At 42.6% G+C, this 17,071-nt stretch overlaps 1 protein-coding gene across 9 annotated transcripts in view; it reads left to right on the plus strand.

The window, feature by feature from the left end:
• Positions 1 to 457: 457 nt before the first annotated feature.
• The window catches only part of LEPR (leptin receptor), an 82,901-nt gene continuing 66,287 nt past the window's right edge, over positions 458 to 17,071 (plus strand). For 3 of the 9 annotated variants that reach the window (XR_013960007.1, XM_080657540.1, XM_080657543.1), the window contains exon 1: positions 458 to 964. The gene's annotated coding sequence lies outside the window, so the exon portion shown is untranslated. Of the gene's footprint in view, positions 965 to 1,060; positions 1,588 to 17,071 lie in introns of those variants that run through there. The other 6 variants (XM_080657539.1, XM_080657542.1, XM_080657545.1 and 3 more) reach the window with 5 other exon arrangements.

Consider the following 17,071-nt stretch of genomic DNA (forward strand, 5'->3'; position numbering starts at 1 on the left):
CTGTCTGACACAACCCCAAGTTCAAGGAACATAATAATTGCACCTAGCATATTGTCTGGCACACAGCACCTCTTCATTTAATAAACAAATCCATGGGTGAACATTTTGAGTGGAGAGCAAGAAAATGTCTACTATTTACTTTGAGGTCGGAATCAGACTGTTCAAGGATGCTTTTTTTTTTCTATATCAAAAGCCATTAAATTTCAAGATAAAGATAAGTGGACATTTAGTCCGGCCCCCCACTTGATGCATAAGTGGCCTCTTCAGCCTTCCTTACAAGCATGACCAACATGGTTGGCTGACATCCTTGGTTACAGGAAACTCACTACCTCACTATTCCTGGGCTTTTCAATTCGCTTTCCTTTCCCACTCCCCCCAGTTACTGAATTCATTATGGCACATTTCCCACCCCTGATGGAGCAGAGGCCCGGAAGTCTGAAAGTGGGAGGAACAGGGGGACTCCTAGCCCAACTAAGAGTCTGAGAAGCACTGGCTTAAGGTGGGCGCGCTGTAGCTGACTGCAGCATCCAGGAGCCGCGCCTCCTTCCTGCTGGGTTTGCCTCTGCTTTCTGCCTCAGAGAACGCAGGGGGTCCTCCTTCCCGAGTCCCGGTTGTCCACCCCGCGGCCACCCGCAGCGGTATCCCAGCCGCCGCCTCGGTCACCTGCGCCCCGGGTCACCTGGCCGCCCACTGGGTCCGTTCCCCGGAGCGAGCGTGGAGAGGGGCGCTGGCAGCAGCCCGCTCTCCCTCCCCTCTCCTCTCCCCACCCGTTCCCCCTCAGCCCCTCCTCCCCACACCCTCGGCTGCTCTCCACGCTCCGGAGAGTTGCCCGGCCCCTTCGGTGAGGAGTTTGGAGCCGCCCCACTGCAGAGTCCACACCAGCTGAGCAAGAGCCACGCGAGTGCGAGAGCCCGGGTGCGGCCGCCATCTCTGCTTTCCGTCTGGGTTGGACCCCGGCATCGAGGTGGGACCCACTTCTCTCTCTTCCATTCCCCCACTGCCTCCTCTTCTGGCCCCGGGCAATCCAAGAGCCGGCCGCTGGGGCGCGCGTGGCCCGCCCGGAGCCCGTGGGCCACCTGGGGACCCGGGGTTGGGGTTCGGGGCAGCTCAGCGGCGCCACCTGAGAGGCCAGCGGCAGGGGGGCGGCTGGAGGGGCGCAGGGGAGCTCTCTGCTTCCCCGGGGCTGGGAATCGGGGGTGGGGGTGGGGGTGAAGGGAGCAGAGACGAGGGGGATCGAGGCGCAGGACTGAGGGCAGCCAGCTGAGCCTGGGCGCACCTGCCGGGCGCCACTGAAAGGACGTGCCAACCCGACAACTTCTTTTCCGTCTCCTTCCTGCACTTTGGGACGGAAGGGACTGCGACTTAAACTGTAAGCCTTGGGCCCCGGAGGAAGGATTTATTGGTTTGGATGACAGAAGAAAAAAAAAGTGTGTTATAGACTTGAGCCTCTGCTTTCCACCCTTTCTGCTGTCCTCAAGCAAATTAAAAACAAAATAACAAGACCCAATCCCGACCAAAGCTCTGGTTTAAAGGGATTCCTAGAGGTGAGAAAGAGACCCAACTGGGGAATCACTTCGGAAACCTCAGGTATGACGAGGCCGGCTAAGAAACTGGGTATTGTGGGCGCTATTTCTGGGACTTGCGTTTGTAAACAGGATGACGCTGGCTCTTGTAGCCCTGAAGGAGGTCCTTATAGTGAGGGGTTGCTTAGAGTGTCCTCTGTTAAAATTCTTTCCCAACACCTTAAAGGATATTGAAACAAATATTCTCTCAAGCCTTGGACTCGAAGTTAGAATTTTGGTATGACCTGCCATTTGTCTGTGACACTGGTGAGCCTAACTTCTCTGGGCCTCAGTTTCCTCATCTGTCAAACTAGGGGGTTGGATTGAGATTTCGAGCGCATTTTAATAATATCTAAGATGTTTCCCAACTAAAAAATGTATAATGCTGTAACTCTTTAGCATGTTAGATTCATAATTTCATGACATTGGTTCTTGGCATTTTTGTTTATAGGCATTTATGATTTATACCTGTAGGGTTTTTTTTCAAACAAAAATTAAAGAAAAAAACACTTATAAAAGCGTTCAAAAATATATATTTTATATGTAAATACTTAGATCATCTCTCACAATACCTGAAAGAATCTTGTTCAACTTTAAGTCAGTAGAGCATTTGCAACATTGCAACAAAAACATGTGACATCAGCAAAGTACTTACTCTCTTTCAGTATTGTACATTTGGAACACATAAAAATTGTTTTGAAGGAAAACTCACATTTCCTATCAATTACTGATCTTGAACAGTGTTTGTTACTTTTTAGCATAAAGTTGTGTGCAGAATAGTAAAACAATGGTTTCAGACTACTTCAGAGCCTCTCTGAAATAAGGTTAGGAGCAGAGATGCCAATTTTAGTAATGCATTTTGGTCCCCTTGGAATGAATCCCAGAAAATAGCAGAGGTTAACTAAACTGATAAGCCAGAAATTAGGAATTGACACACACACACACACACACAAAGTTATACAAGCAGCGTGTACTATAAAGTGTCATTGAACCTTTCATTTCTTTTTTATTAAAACAACAACAGACAACTATTAGCTTAAGCAGACAAAGAATGATAGAATGACTTTTGTTGTTACTTGTAATTCAGAATTATTTAAGATTTAGTCATCAGCTATTAGGACAGGTTTAGAAGTGGTCTGGCTTTTTTGGTGGCTTTGATATAAAATAATATCTTTCCACCAGCATGTGTGTTGTATGCAGTGAGGGAGAATGGAATGGATTTGAAGTATTCTTTTTTTTATTGTTTAAAGTATTACAAACAGTAGTACATATGTCTCCTCCCCCCCCCCCCAATTGATCTTTCCCCGGCCTCCACTACTCCCCAGCACTTGCCATCACCGCCCCCCCCCTGCCATGTCTTGTGTCCATTGGTTATGCTTATTGAAGTATTCTTTTATGAACACATTTGAACTTAGTTTCAGGGCCTTTTTGCTTTTGGGCTGGAAGTGTCATAAATCAATCATTCAGGCATTTGCCTTCTCTCATATCTCTGGTGAAGTAGATGATCATCTCCTTTGAAACAGGTGTTCAAAGAATTCAATAAACTTTGAATGAACGCCCAGTAGTAGAATAGGTATACCCTGGCTTCTCCTTGCTTTTTAAAATAGATTTTTATTGATTTCAGAGAGGGAGAGAGAGATAGAAACATCAATGATGGGAGAGAATCATTTATTGGCTGCCCTCTGCACACCCCCTACTGGGGATTTAGCCCACAACCAGGGCATCTGCCCTTGACTGGAATCGAACCCGGGACCCTTCAGTCCACAGGCCCACGCTCTAGCCACTGAGCCAAACCAGCTAGGGTTCTCCTTGCTTTTTGCAAAACAATTGGGAACAATGGGTGGACCTGACTGCTCATAGTCCACAGCCAACTCATTCATGGCTTACAGGGGTGGGCAAACTTTTTGACTCGAGGGCCACAATGGGTTCTTAAACTGGACCGGAGGGCCGGAACAAAAGCATGGATGGAGTGTTTGTGTGAACTAATATAAATTCAAAGTAAAGGAGCGGAGGGGAGAACAAGAGAACCGGATAGAACAGCCGGATCCAGCCCGCGGGCCGTAGTTTGCCCACAGCTGGCTTAGAAGCATCATTGTGGTTGGCAGGAGCTCTATTCCTCTTTTGTAATGTGGGGATTTTACGCTCACGAATTTACAAAGAAAAAACAGTCATGTCTTCACACTTAGATCACTATTATATAACCAAATGGTATGTGTTTGTGAAGTGCAATATCTCAGGAGATCTTGGAAATAAAACTAAAATGTCCATTAAAAAATGAATGTCTTGGCAGTTATTGTACTGCATTTTTTTACTCAGAACCAAACATACAGAAAGTTCTATGGAGTTAAAAATGAAGAAAATGGCTATAGTCTGATTTAATTCTTAAGATTTTACGTGGTTTTCAAACTCTGTTTTTAATTAAACCAGAATGGTACAAATGTTCACCTACTGGCCAAACCTATGTATATAATGTTTTAGAGTTTCAATTTAAATCTGGTCTTCTCAAATACTTTTTAAAACTTTGTGATAATATGCAAATACCCCACTATTCATCATGTAAGAAAAAACACACATTGCTATTACTCTGAAACCTTTTCCTTGTTCCTTCCTGATCACAAGATTTTTTTGGAATTTTATATAAATACTAGAGGCCCGATGCATGAAATTCGTGCACAAGGGGTGTGTGTCCCTCAGCCCAGCCTGCACCCTCCAATCTGGGACCCCTCGAGGGATGTCCAACTGCCCGTTTAGGCCCGATATTAGGATCGGGCCTAAACGGGCAGTCGGACATCCCTCTCACAATCCAGGACTGCTGGCTCCCAACTGCTTGCCTGCTTGCCTTCCTGATTGCCCCTAACTGCTTCTGCATGTCAGCCTGATCACCCCCTAACCACTCCCCTGCCAGCCTGATTGATGCCTAACTGCTCCCCTGCCAGCCTGATTGCCCCTAACTGTCCTCCCCTGAAGGCCTGGTCACCCCTAACTGCCCTCCCCTGCAGGCCTGGTCCCCCCTAACTGCCCTCCCTTGCAGGCCTGGTCCCTCCCAACTGCCCTCCCCTGCTGGCCTGATCGCCCACAACTGCCCTCCCTTGCAGACCTGGTTCCTCCCAACTGCCCTCCCCTGCTGGCCATCTTGTGGCAGCCATCTTGTGTCCACATGGGGGCAGTCATCTTTGGCCACATAGGGGCAGCCATCTTGTGTGTTGGAGTGATGGTCAATTTGCATATTACTCTTTTATTAGATAGGATAGAGGCCTGGTGCATGGGTGGGGGTTGGCTGGTTTGCCCTGAAGGGTGTCCTGGATAAGGGTGGGGGTTCCCTTGGGGCGTGGGGTGGCCTGGGCAAGGGGCCTGTGGTGGTTTGCAGGCCAGCCACGCCCCCCAGCCACCCAAGCAGAGGCCCTGGTATCTGGGATTTATTTATCTTCTATAATTGAATCTTTGTATTGTTGAGTGGAGGCCAGGGCAGGGCTGGAAGCTTGGCTTCCTCCATCGCTGGGGAAACCCAAGTCTCCTGCTCACTCCGTGGCTGCAGCCATTTTTGTTGGGATTTATTTATCTTCTATAATTGAAACTTTGTAGCCTTGAGCGGAGGCCAGGGCTGGCCAGGATATGCGGGAAGCTTGGCTTCCTCCATTGCCGGGGAAACCCAAGTCTCCTGCTCACTCCGTGGCCGCAGCCATCTTGGTTGGGTTAATTTGCATACTCACTCCTGACTGGCTGGTGGGCGTGGCTTGTGGGTGTAGCAGAGATATGGTCAATTTGCATGTTTCTCTTTTATTAGTGTAGACTAGTGGCCCAGTGCATGGATTCGTGCACATTGAAAGAAGATTAATTAGAAGAAATATTTTAATATCGCTACTCACCCTTTCTCTATAATAGAAGTGTCAACCAAATTCACAATTGACAATGACAGATCAAGACACATGCATGCAATTGGTGCCAGCAAGAGCTTTATATGTATCATGCATGTGCGAGTCAACTTGGCCTTTTATATATATAGATAGGAGGCTTTCTTTCTTTCTTTCTTTTTAATTCTTTATTGTTTAAAGTTATTACATATGTCTCCTTTTTCTGGAGGCATTCTTTCATAGATTCTTATGCTTAATATTATATTTGTAAGATTAAACCATTTCTTTGTTTCCCTTTATTTTATTTTTTTAAATCTTCACCCCTAGATAGTTTTTTCATTGATTCTAGAGAGAGAAGAAGAAATAGGGAGAGAGAAAAACATTGATGTGAGAGAGAAACATCAATCAGTTGCCACTAAAGGTGCCCCAACTGTGGATCAAACCCAAAGCCTGAGTATGTGCCCTGGCTGAGAATCAAACCCAAGACCCTTTGGTTATGGATGACACTCTAACTAACTGAGCCACACCAGCCAGGGCTCTTTGTTCCCCTTTAAAGCAAAAACTTTTAAAAAGAGTTGTCTGTATTCCCTTTCTCCAATTCATCTCTTTGGAACATTTTCTCTCGTATTTATTTATTTATTTATTTATTTATTTATTTATTTATTTAATCTTTATTGTTGAAAGTGTTACAGATGTCCCCTTTTTTCCTCCATTGACCCCTTCCATCTCATTCCTGCCCCCTCCTCTGGCCTTCCCTAAACTATTGTTTATCCATGGGTTATGCATCTATCCTATCTAATAAAAGAATAATATGCAAATTGACCATCACTCCAATACACAAGATGGCCATCCCCATGTGGTCAAAGATGGTTGCCCCCATGTGGACACAAGATGGCCACCACAAGATGGCCAGCAGGAAGGGCAGTTGTGGGCAATCAGGACAGCAGGGGAGGGCAGTTTGGAGGGACCAGGTCTGCAAGGGAGGGCAGTTGGGGCTATCAGGCTTGCAGGGGAGGGCAGTTAGGGATGACCAGGCCTGCAGGGGAGGGCTGTTGGGGGCAACCAGGCTTGCAGGGGAGGGCAGTTGGGGGGGACCAGGCCTGCAGGGGAGGGCAGTTGGGGGGGAACCAGGCCTGCAGGGGAGGGCAATTGGGGGAGGGGACCAGGCCTGCAGGGGAGATCAGTTTGGGGTGACCAGGCTGGCAGGTGAGGGCAGTTAGGGGTGACCAGGCCTTCAGGGGAGGGCAGTTAGGGGCAATTGGGCCAGCAGGGGAGCAGTTAGGCATCGATCAGGCTGGCAGGGGAGTGGTTAGAGGGTGATCAGGCTGTCAGGCATAAGAGATTAGGGGCAATCAGGCAGGCAGGCAGGCATGTGAGTGGTTGGGAGTCAGCAGTCCTGGATTGTGATACGGATGTCCCAGTTTGGAGAGGTTGCAGGCTGGGCTGAGGGACACACACTCCTCCTCCCCAATGTATGAATTTCATGCACCAGGCCTCTAATATATATATATATATATATATATATATATGCAAATTAGGTCGGGACTCCGTAATTGGTCATGACCAGTCAGGAGGAGGTTGCGCGCGCAGGTGAAGCCTGGAGTGGAGACAGAGACAGAGGCAGGGGGGCCTGCCCGAGCAGGTGCTGTGGCTCAGGTGGCCCCAGAACAGACGCAGGCAGGGGGGCTGAGGGACACTGCGAGTCAGGCGTGGGTCCCAGCCCCCTGTGGCACCGGTCTAGCCTCACTCCTGCAGTGGCCAGTGCTGCGCGAGTCAGGTGTGGGTCCCAGCCCCATGTGGCGTGCCTCCTCGCACAGCGGGAGGCGGGGCACCTCCTTGGGCAATTTCAATTGCGTGCTGGGCCTCTAGTATCTATAATAATAATCTATAATAATAAAAGCATAATATGCTAATTAGACCAGACATCCTTCAGTAGGAGCTTCCAGATGAAGCCACAGTGGTGGGGGCCAAGGCAAAGGCAGCTACAGTGGCAGCAGGGGCTGGGCCCCTTGCACGAATTTCGTGCATCGGGCCTCTAGTATGCATATAAGTTCTTTGGTTAATTTCTTCCTGTCCCTCCTCCCCGCCCTTTCCCTCTGAAATACGTCAGTCTGTTGCATGTTTCAGTGTCTCTGGATCTGTTTTGTTCACCAGTTTATTTTGTTACATTTTACATATGAGTGAGATTATGTGATATTTATGTATATTTGTATAGCTCAGAGTTTATAAAATAACTTTATTTTGACCTCCTTAATATTTAAAAGTAATTTGAGCCAATATTAAAACTTTTTGAGATTATATACTCAATTATATATTCCTGGTTCCTTTAAAAAAATTTAGAACTATCTACAGCAATGAGATTGAGCTGAGCACAAACTGTCCTCTTTTACTCTTTTTAAAAAAAATAATTACATCTTTATTGTTGAAAGTATTACATATATCATTTTTTTCCCCCATTGACCCCTTCTAGCCTGCCTCGCCCCCTGCCCCAGGCCTTCACCACCCTATTGTCTGTCCATAGGTTATGCATATATGCATACAAGTTCTTTGGTTGCTATCCTCCCACCCACTCACCCTCCACCACCTTCCCTCTGAGATTCCATACTGTTCCATGCTATTATGTGTCTGGTTCTATTTTGTTCATCAGTTTACTTTGTTCATTAGATTTTACATATGAGTGAAATTGTGTGATATTTATCTTTCTCTGACTGGCTTATTTCCTTTAGCATAATGCTCTTAAGGTCCATCCATGCTGTTGCAAATGATAAGAGTTCTTTCTTTTTTATAGCTACCATTGTGTAAATGTACCAGCTTTTTTATCCACTCATCTACTGATGGGCACTTGGGCTGTTTTTATCAGATCTTAGCTATTGTAAATTGTGCTGCTATGAACATAGGGGTGCATACATTCTTTCTGATTAGTGCTTCGGGTTTCTTATGATATACTAGTGGCCTGGTGCACAAAATTTGTGTATGGGAGGGGGGTGTCCCTCAACCTGGCCTGCACCCTCCCTGATCTGGGACCCCTCGGGGGATGTCTGACTGCCAGTTTAGGCCCGATCCCACAGGGATCGGGCCTAAACTGGCAGTCGGACATCCTTCTCGCAATCCTGACTGCTAGCTCCTAACTGCTCACCTGCCTGCCTGCTTGATTGCCCCTAACCAGTCTGCCTGCTGGACTGCTTGCCCCCAATTGCCCCCCCCCTGCTGGCCTGCTAGCCCCCAATTGCCCTCCTCTCCTGGCCTGATCACCCCTAGCTGCCTCTGCCTTGGCCCCACCACCATGGCTTTGTCCAGAAGGACATCTGGAAGGTCTCCTGGTCTAATTAGCATATTACTCTTTTATTAGTATAGATTCCTAGAAGTGGGATCACTAGGTCAAATGGCAGTTCCATATTTAATTTTTTGAGGAAACTCCATACTGTTTTCCACAGTGGCTGCACCAATCTGCATTCCCACCAGCAATGTACTAGGGTTCCCTTTTTTCCACATTCTCACCAACTCTTGTCATTTGTTGATTTGTTGATGGTAGCCATTCTGACAGGTGTGAGGTGATATCTCATTGTCATTTTAATTGGCATCTCTTGGATGATTAGTGATTTTGAGCATTTTTTCATATGTTTCATGGCCTTCTGTATATTTTCTTTCAAAAAGTGTCCATTTAGGTCCTTTGCCCATTTTTTGATTGAATTGTTTTTGTTAAGTTTTATGAGTTCCCTATAAATTTTGGAGATTAAACTCTTATCAAAGATAACATTGGCAAATATGTTCTCCCATGCAGTGGGCTTTCTTATTGCTTTGTTGATGGTTTCTTTCACTGTGTAGAAGCTTTTTATTTTGATGTAGTCCCATTTGTTTATTTTTTCCTTAGTTTCCATAGCTATAGGAGCTGTATCATTAAAGATATTGCTACAACGTATGTCTGATATTTTGCTGCCTGTGGCTTCTTCTAGGATTTTTATGGTTTCCCATCTTACATTTAAGTTTTTTATTCATTTTGAGTTTATTTTTGTGTATAATGTAAGTTGGTGATCTAGTTTCATTTTTTTTGCATGTATCTGTCCAATTTTCCCAACACCATTTGTTGAAGAGACTGTCTTGACTCCATTGTATGCTCTTGCCTCCTTTGTCAAATATTAATTGAGCATAATGTCTTGGGTTGATCTCTGGGTTCTCTGTTCTGTTCTTTTGGTCTGTATGTCTGTTCCATTGGTCTATATGTCTGTTTTTGTGCCAGTACCAGGCAGTTTTGAGAACAGTGGCTTTGTAGTATAGCTTGATACCTGGTATTATGAGAAAGAAGAACTTTGAGAAAGAAGATTGCTGCAGCTATTTGGGGTCTTTTTTTATTCCAGATGAATTTTTGGAGAGTTCTTTCTAGGTCTGTGAAATATGCCGTTGGTATTTTAATGGGGATTGCATTGAATCTATAGGTTGCTTTGGGTAGTATGGACATTTTAATGATGTTGATTCTTCCAACCTATGAACACAGTATATTCTTCCATTTTTTTATGACTTCCTCTCTTTTTTTAACATTCTTTAATTTTCTGAGTAGAGGTCTTTTACTTCCTTGGTTAAATTTATTCCTAGGTATCTTAATTTTTTTGTTGCAATGGTAAATGGGATTGTTTTTCTGTTTCTCTTTCTGTGAGTTCATTATTGGTGTATAATAAAGCCATAGATTTCTAGGTTAATTTTGTATCTTGCTACATTGCCGAATTCATTTATTAGTTCTAGTAGTTTTTTAATGGAGTCTTTAGGGTATCCTATGTACAATATCAAGTCATCTGCAAATAATGACAAATTTACTTCTTTTCCAATTTAGATGCCTTTTTTTATTTCTTCTTTTTGTCTGATCACTATGGCTAGCACTGCCAGTATTATGTCGAATAGGAGTGGTGAATGTGGGCATCCCTGCCTTGTTCTTGTTCTTAAGGGAAATGGTTTTAGTTTTTGCCCATTGAGTATGATATTGGTCAAATTATCTTTTGATTTTTTCCTTTATCTCATTGTTAATCCATGTATTATTTTATAACATGTCATTTAATCTCCATGTGTTTTTGTGTTTTTCAGTGTTTTTCTTGTGATTGATTTTTAATTTTATACCATTGTGGTCAGAGAAGGTGCTTGATATGATTTTAATCTTTTTATGTTTATTGAGACTTATTTTGTGTCCTAACATGTGGTCTAGAAAATGTTCCATGTGCACTTGAAAATAATGTATATTCTGCTACTTTGGGGTGAAATGCTATCAATTAAATCCATTTGATCTAGTGTATCATTTAAAGCCACAGTTTCATTGTTGATTTTCTGTTTGGAAGATTCATCCACTGATGTCAATAGGGTGTTAAAGTTCTTTACTGTAAATGTATTACAGTCATTTCTCACTTTTTGTCTATCAAGATTTGCTTCATATATTTAGGTGCTCCTTATGTTGGGTGCATAAATGTTTACAAGGGTCATAGCCTCTTGTTGGATTGCTCCCTTTATCATTATATAGTGTCCTTCATTGTCTTTTACCATAGCCATTGTTTTAAAGTCTATTTTGTAAGATATAAGTATTGCTACTCCAGCTTTTATTTCATTTCCATGTGCATGAAATATCTTTTCCCATCTCTTTATTTTTAGTCTGTGTATATCCTTTGTTTTGAGGTGGTTTTCTTGTAGACAGCATATATATGGGTCTTGCTTTCTTACCCATTCAGCTACCCAATGTCATTTGATTGGAGCTTTTAAACCATTTACATTTAAGGTGATTATTGATAGGTCTTTATTTATTGCCATTTTAGTTTTTTACTAGTGGCTTCCATCCCAGAGCCACTCTCCTCAGACTGTCCTGGATTCTGTCCAGAGGTCAGCAGGGTGGAGCCACCAAGAGTCATAAGGTTGGGGCCCCTGGGAGCTCAGAGAGTAGGGCTAGTGGTTTACCGTGAGGAGGAGGCACCAATCAGGTTTACAGGAAAGCCACACAACTCAGTCACATCCCTTGAGTCTGCCCAGACCTCTACACCTCATCCCAGGCCTCTCACTCCTCAGCAGGGCAGAAGCTCTGCAAGATGGGTCAACAGAGAGTCTAGAGCAGGGGTGGGCAAACTTTTTGACTCGAGGGCCACAATGGGTTCTTAAACTGGACCGGAGGGCCGGAACAAAAGCATGGGTTGAGTGTTTGTGTGAACTAATATAAATTCAAAGTAAAGGAGCAGAGGGGAGAGCAAGAGAACTGGATAGAACAACCGGATCCGGCCCTGCAGGTCGTAGTTTGCCCAAGGCTGGTCTAGAGGGTGGGGCTATTGCTTTCCCCCAGGCTGATGCTGTATGGAAGGGCAAGCTCCACTCAAGAAAGATGGCATCAGTGGTGTTGTAGAACGACTCAGCATAGATATCCTGGCAGTTGTTTTCTCAGCTCTCTTCCCAGAACCACAAACCCCAGTTTTTCCTCACACAACTGTAGCCTGCTCTGCCCTCATTCTGTCAGAGCCCAGGGCAAGTGGCTGCAAAAGAGATTTTATATGATGATCCTTTAAGTGGGTTCCTATTTTTCTAGCAGACTCTCGTCTCTCTCTGGTGGAGAGAAACCCTGCTGCTTTTCATAGCCAGATGTCAGGTGGGTTTCTCTTCTTGACTCTGATGCTCTGGGCTGTGGATCCCAGTTTGGGCATGAGACCCCATACTTCTCAGGTGGTGCCTCCAGAATCTCAGCTGCTGCCTCTGGGAGCAGGCCAGTCCTTTTTGTGTCTCTATACTTCCTACGAGTCTCGATGTGATCTCTTTTGTAAATCCTCATTTACAAGGTTTCTTTTCAGCTGATCTTCAGTTGGCTATCCTGGTTGATTGCTCTATATTTTAGTTGTACTTCCAGGTTGGTTCTGGGAGGAGATGAGTGTAGTTTCTACCTATTTTGCTGCCATCTTGAATTTTGTTTTATATTTTATTAATTTTAACTTTTATCTTATTTTCTCCATTTTATTTTCTTTGACTTTTCTTCTGTTCTATTCTAACATCTCAAGATAAATGATAGCTCATTAATTTTTGGCCTTTCTTATTTTTTGGAATATTTTTTTATTATTTGAAATTTCCCTTTAAGGAATCCTTAATCTGCATGAAATAATTTTGAGGTGATTTAAAAAACAACAACACTATTATCAGTTTAAGATATATTTTGATTTTAATTTTATCTATTTTGTTTTTGCTCAAAAGATTTTTTTAAAATGTCCTAACATGTGGCATTTGTGCAGTTACATTTTTTTTTTTTTTTTTGCTATTTATTTCTGCCTTAAAACTCTGTGGTCAAATAATGTGGTCTGTCTGATTTTAGTCCTTTGGTTCTGTTTGTACCATGCTTTATATCTTTGTGTATAGTCAGTTTTTGTAAATGCAACATTGGTCCTTGAAAATAATGTGTTGTCTGCATTTTGGGGGAGCAGAGTTCAATGTTTGTCAAATTTGTTAATGTTGTCTCAATGTCCTTTGTTAATGTTGTTCCCATCTCATATATCTTCATATATTGTGTATCTATTATTTTGCTTATTCTATTCATTCTTTAGGAGAGTGTGTTAAAATATCCCACCATCTATGTGGATTTCTGCCTTTTTCCTATAGTACTCTATAAGTTTTCATATTATATATTTTGAAGCTACATTGAAATATGTTATTTTTAGGTTATATTATAATTTATATATACACTTAAAGTTATATATTCCTGCTGAATTGAAGCTCTCATCAACTGGTGTGACTCTCTTGAGTTACTATGTTTCTGCTTCTGTAGGGTTTTATTGGGGAGATATCATTTTAAAATACGTTTTTACATATTTGACAATCTTTTAAAATAGTTCTATGTTAGGGTTATCCTCATACCTCCTATTGGCTTCAACATGAAAACCAAATATATATACTCTGTAACTTTTGAATCTAACATGCCAAGCTTAAAGATGTGATGAATGCCATTTTAATATTTTCCAGCGAATTTTAGTAAGTATAAGAAATGTCAGAGACACAAATGCTAGATATGTAGTAAAAATTGTCAAATTTAAGTGCAGTGAATTTGGAAGTTTAAAATATTTTTTAGAATTGGGAACATTTAATATGTTTAAAGTAGGCTATGGGAAATTTGGGGAGATATTTATTCTTACTGAATGAAAGTCAGCCATTCACGTATTCTTTCATAAAATTAGTAGGTTAGATTCTTCCCACTATACAATTTTATGGTACCAAGTAAAGTCTCCCCCAAAGTGAAAACAGTTCACTTTCAATAGGAGTGGGAGAGCATTTGCTTGGTCATTGAAATGCTTAGGTAATGTACTCAGCTGGGTTACACTGTGGCTCTGCTTAGCATAGCATGGAGACTGCTGCAGAGAGGTCAGAGTTGTGGGGAGCCATTGCCTGGTGGGCTGTGGATAATCTCAAGGAGAGAGTCATGCATTTGAGAACTATTTGAAAAAAATTTTGTGCTATACTGTGGACATATTAAATCAAACTAGAGTACTATGGACTAGCAAATGAAAATGACCTGCTGCAGACTCTTAAGGGTATTGTAGTATTAGTTTAATTTTAAAGTTTTTGCCAATTAGTGGGGAAAATCTAGAAATAATATAAATTTACAAACATATGTGTATAACAATGAGTGAAAAAGAGAAAAAGGAAGGGAGGGAAAGTAGGTGGAGAGAGAGAGAGAGGAAGAAGAAGGTGAAGAAGAGTAAGGAGAGGAGGAGAGGGAAAGAGGGAGTGAGCGGGGGAGTGGGAAGGAAGGAGGAAGAAGGAGGAGGAGAAGGAGAAGAGGAAGGAGGAGAAAGGAAGGGAGGGAGGGAAAAAGAGGAGAGAGAGCCATCAAATTTTTGAAAGAAAGAGGCTGTTCTGCTAGGCCAATCCTATATAATAAAGAGGTAATGTTTCTATTTCTAGCACCTTATGTGGTAACTTACATTTTATCAAATGTCCAGTTAATATTTAAATAAGTTGGTATATGTACAGATTTATAAATTATTTTATAGTAAGATACTTGTTCTTTTTGTCTGTTTGTTAATCCTTTCCCATGGATATTTTTGCATTTGATTTTTTTTTTTTTTTAGAGAGACTGTGGAAGGAAGGGAGGGAGGTGAGAGAGAGAGAGAGAGAGAGAGAGAGAGAGAGAGAGAGAGAGAGAAATATTGATGTGAGAGTGACATATCAATTGGTTGCCACATGCATGTGCCCTGACCGGGGCTGGGGATTGAAACTGCAACCCAGGTCTGTGATCTTAATTGGGACTTGAAGCTGAATCTCTTCAGTGTGTAGCTGATGCTCTAACCACTTAGAAACACTGGACAAGGCTAAGATGCTTAATCTTTACTTTGAAAAAAAAAATGTTTTTTTGCCCAACCAGGAGGTCATGGTTTGATACCTATCTGGTCAGGGCACTTGCCCAGGTTGCAGGCTCAATCCCCAGTGAGGGGCATGCAGGAGGCAGCCGATCACTGATTCTCTCTCATCACTGATGTTTCTATCTCTCTCTCCCTCTCCCTTCCTCTCTGAAATCAATAAAAACCAATAAATACATTTATATATATATTTTTTAAAAATATGTTTGTATTGATTTTAGAGAGAGAGGAAGGAAAAGGGAAAGAGAGAAACATTAGTGACAGATGGAGCCTCCTGCATGTCTTAAGCCAGGAATGGAGCCCACAACTTGGGCATGTGTTCCAACCAGGAACTGAGCCAGCGACCCCTGGTGCACAGGACAATGCTCAAAAACCTGAGCCACTCTGGCCAGGAAAAGATGCCTATTCTGACTCAACTTTGTTGACTTTAAGTTTATGAATCATAGCTGATCCCTCTGTATTTTTGTTTTCTTTCTTAGTTTATTTTGTTCATTAGATTCCACTATCTCTCTGCATTTTCAAGGAGTTAATTTGTGAGAAGATCACACAATTAGAATCATATCAGGAATTAAAGTATTTGAAAATATGTTTTCAAAGTGACATGCATATGTCAGGATGATGGAAAAATAGATATTTTTTAAATTTAGAAAATAATTTAAATCTTTAAAGCTACTTGATGGGAATAACACAACCAATTTCTATCCTAAGTGAGGAAATAAAAGTAAACATACTTAAAATGACAAGTTAGTACAAATCTACCAGACAGTATTTATATTGTTAAATTTTTGACACTTGTTTAAGTGAACGATAGATGGGTACTGATCCTGGGAAAAGTAAAAGCAAAAATTAGTGGCAGATGGAGCCCATTGAGTTTATTCATCAAAGCAGCAGAATTGTCAGAATTGCTTTTCTTACTCATAAACTTTTTTACAAACCTAGAGACTCTGGGATCATTAGAGCAAGTTGTGAACAATATCTTTCCTGCCCAATCACCCATTCAAGCACTGATTGAGACTGTTCCATTTTATGTTTAAGTAGAATTTGATACATAAAAACGACACAAAGAGAGTTCCCTGAGATAGAAATTAAACAGTCTGATTTTTTTAGTGAAAACCCATTATATCATAACTACAGGCCCGATGCACAAAATTTGTGCAAGGGTAGGCCTTTGCAGCCCTGGCTGCGAGGGACCTCTATGGCCCCGGTTGCCTCACAGCCCCGGCTGCCTCATGGCCCTGGCTGCGTTGCCCTGTCCCCTGCCCACTCCCATATCTGCTGCCACACACCCCCAGTTTTCTGGTTCTGTCAATCACCCTGCAGAGCGTGGCTTGGGACTCCCTCTTTGTGATGATCACGGAGCCCCCCCCCCAAAAAAAATGATTGCCTGACCCCCGGCCAGTGGCCTGGGCCTCCCTCTTTGGGGCAATTGTGGAGTCCCCTGATTGATTGCCCCGCTGGCTGGTGGCCTGGGCCTCCCTCTGCGGGGCGATCATGGGGCTATGATGGCCCCCCGACCAATCGCATCGCACCCACCTTGGCTGGCCTGGTGCCAGTGTGTGTCATCAAAAAGGTTGTCCTGATGGTCATTCTGCTATTTGGTCATTCAGTCAATTTGCATATTACGTTTTTATTATTATAGATTCAGTAGAATATGGATCTTGATTTTCCTTTTGTTTAAAGTTTATAGTAATCACTAGAGTTAGTGATATGTTAAATGTGCTTACTGTATTTGGTATGTTATGCAAATTGAATTGAATTATTGCCTCTATATCCAGGTATCATGAATGCTTCATTTAGATTAGACTATGGATGAATCTTTATATGTTTCAGAAAGATTTCTTCAAATATGTCAAACAAGACACATTATTCCTTTAACCATCAACATAGAATGACTACATTCCAGGGGAATTGTAGACAGTATTATCTCAAACTCCTCATAGCTTGGTGTCCATCGGTGGCTCAATTTAGGGAGCTATAATTGTGGGGGATTGCCTTAGGTATAAACACTCCATCTATTTATCTACATCAAGCATTGAAAAGGACATAAAATACATAAAAAGGAACTAGTCAGAAACAAAGAATACAACATCTGTAATGAAGAATGCATTAGAAGAAAATAACAGCAGGTTAGGTGAAACAGAGGATTAAATCAGTGATTTAGACACAAGATAACAGAAAACACCCAAGAAGAGAAATAAAAAGAAAAAAGAATTCTTTAAAATTGAGGAAAGTCTAAGGGACCTCTTGGACAACATCATGCATAACAAAATCTACATCATAGTGGTACCAAAACCTGTTTGAAGAA

The sequence above is a fragment of the Plecotus auritus genome, assembly GCF_963455305.1.
Source record: "Plecotus auritus genome assembly, chromosome: 2".
NCBI lineage: Eukaryota > Metazoa > Chordata > Mammalia > Chiroptera > Vespertilionidae > Plecotus > Plecotus auritus.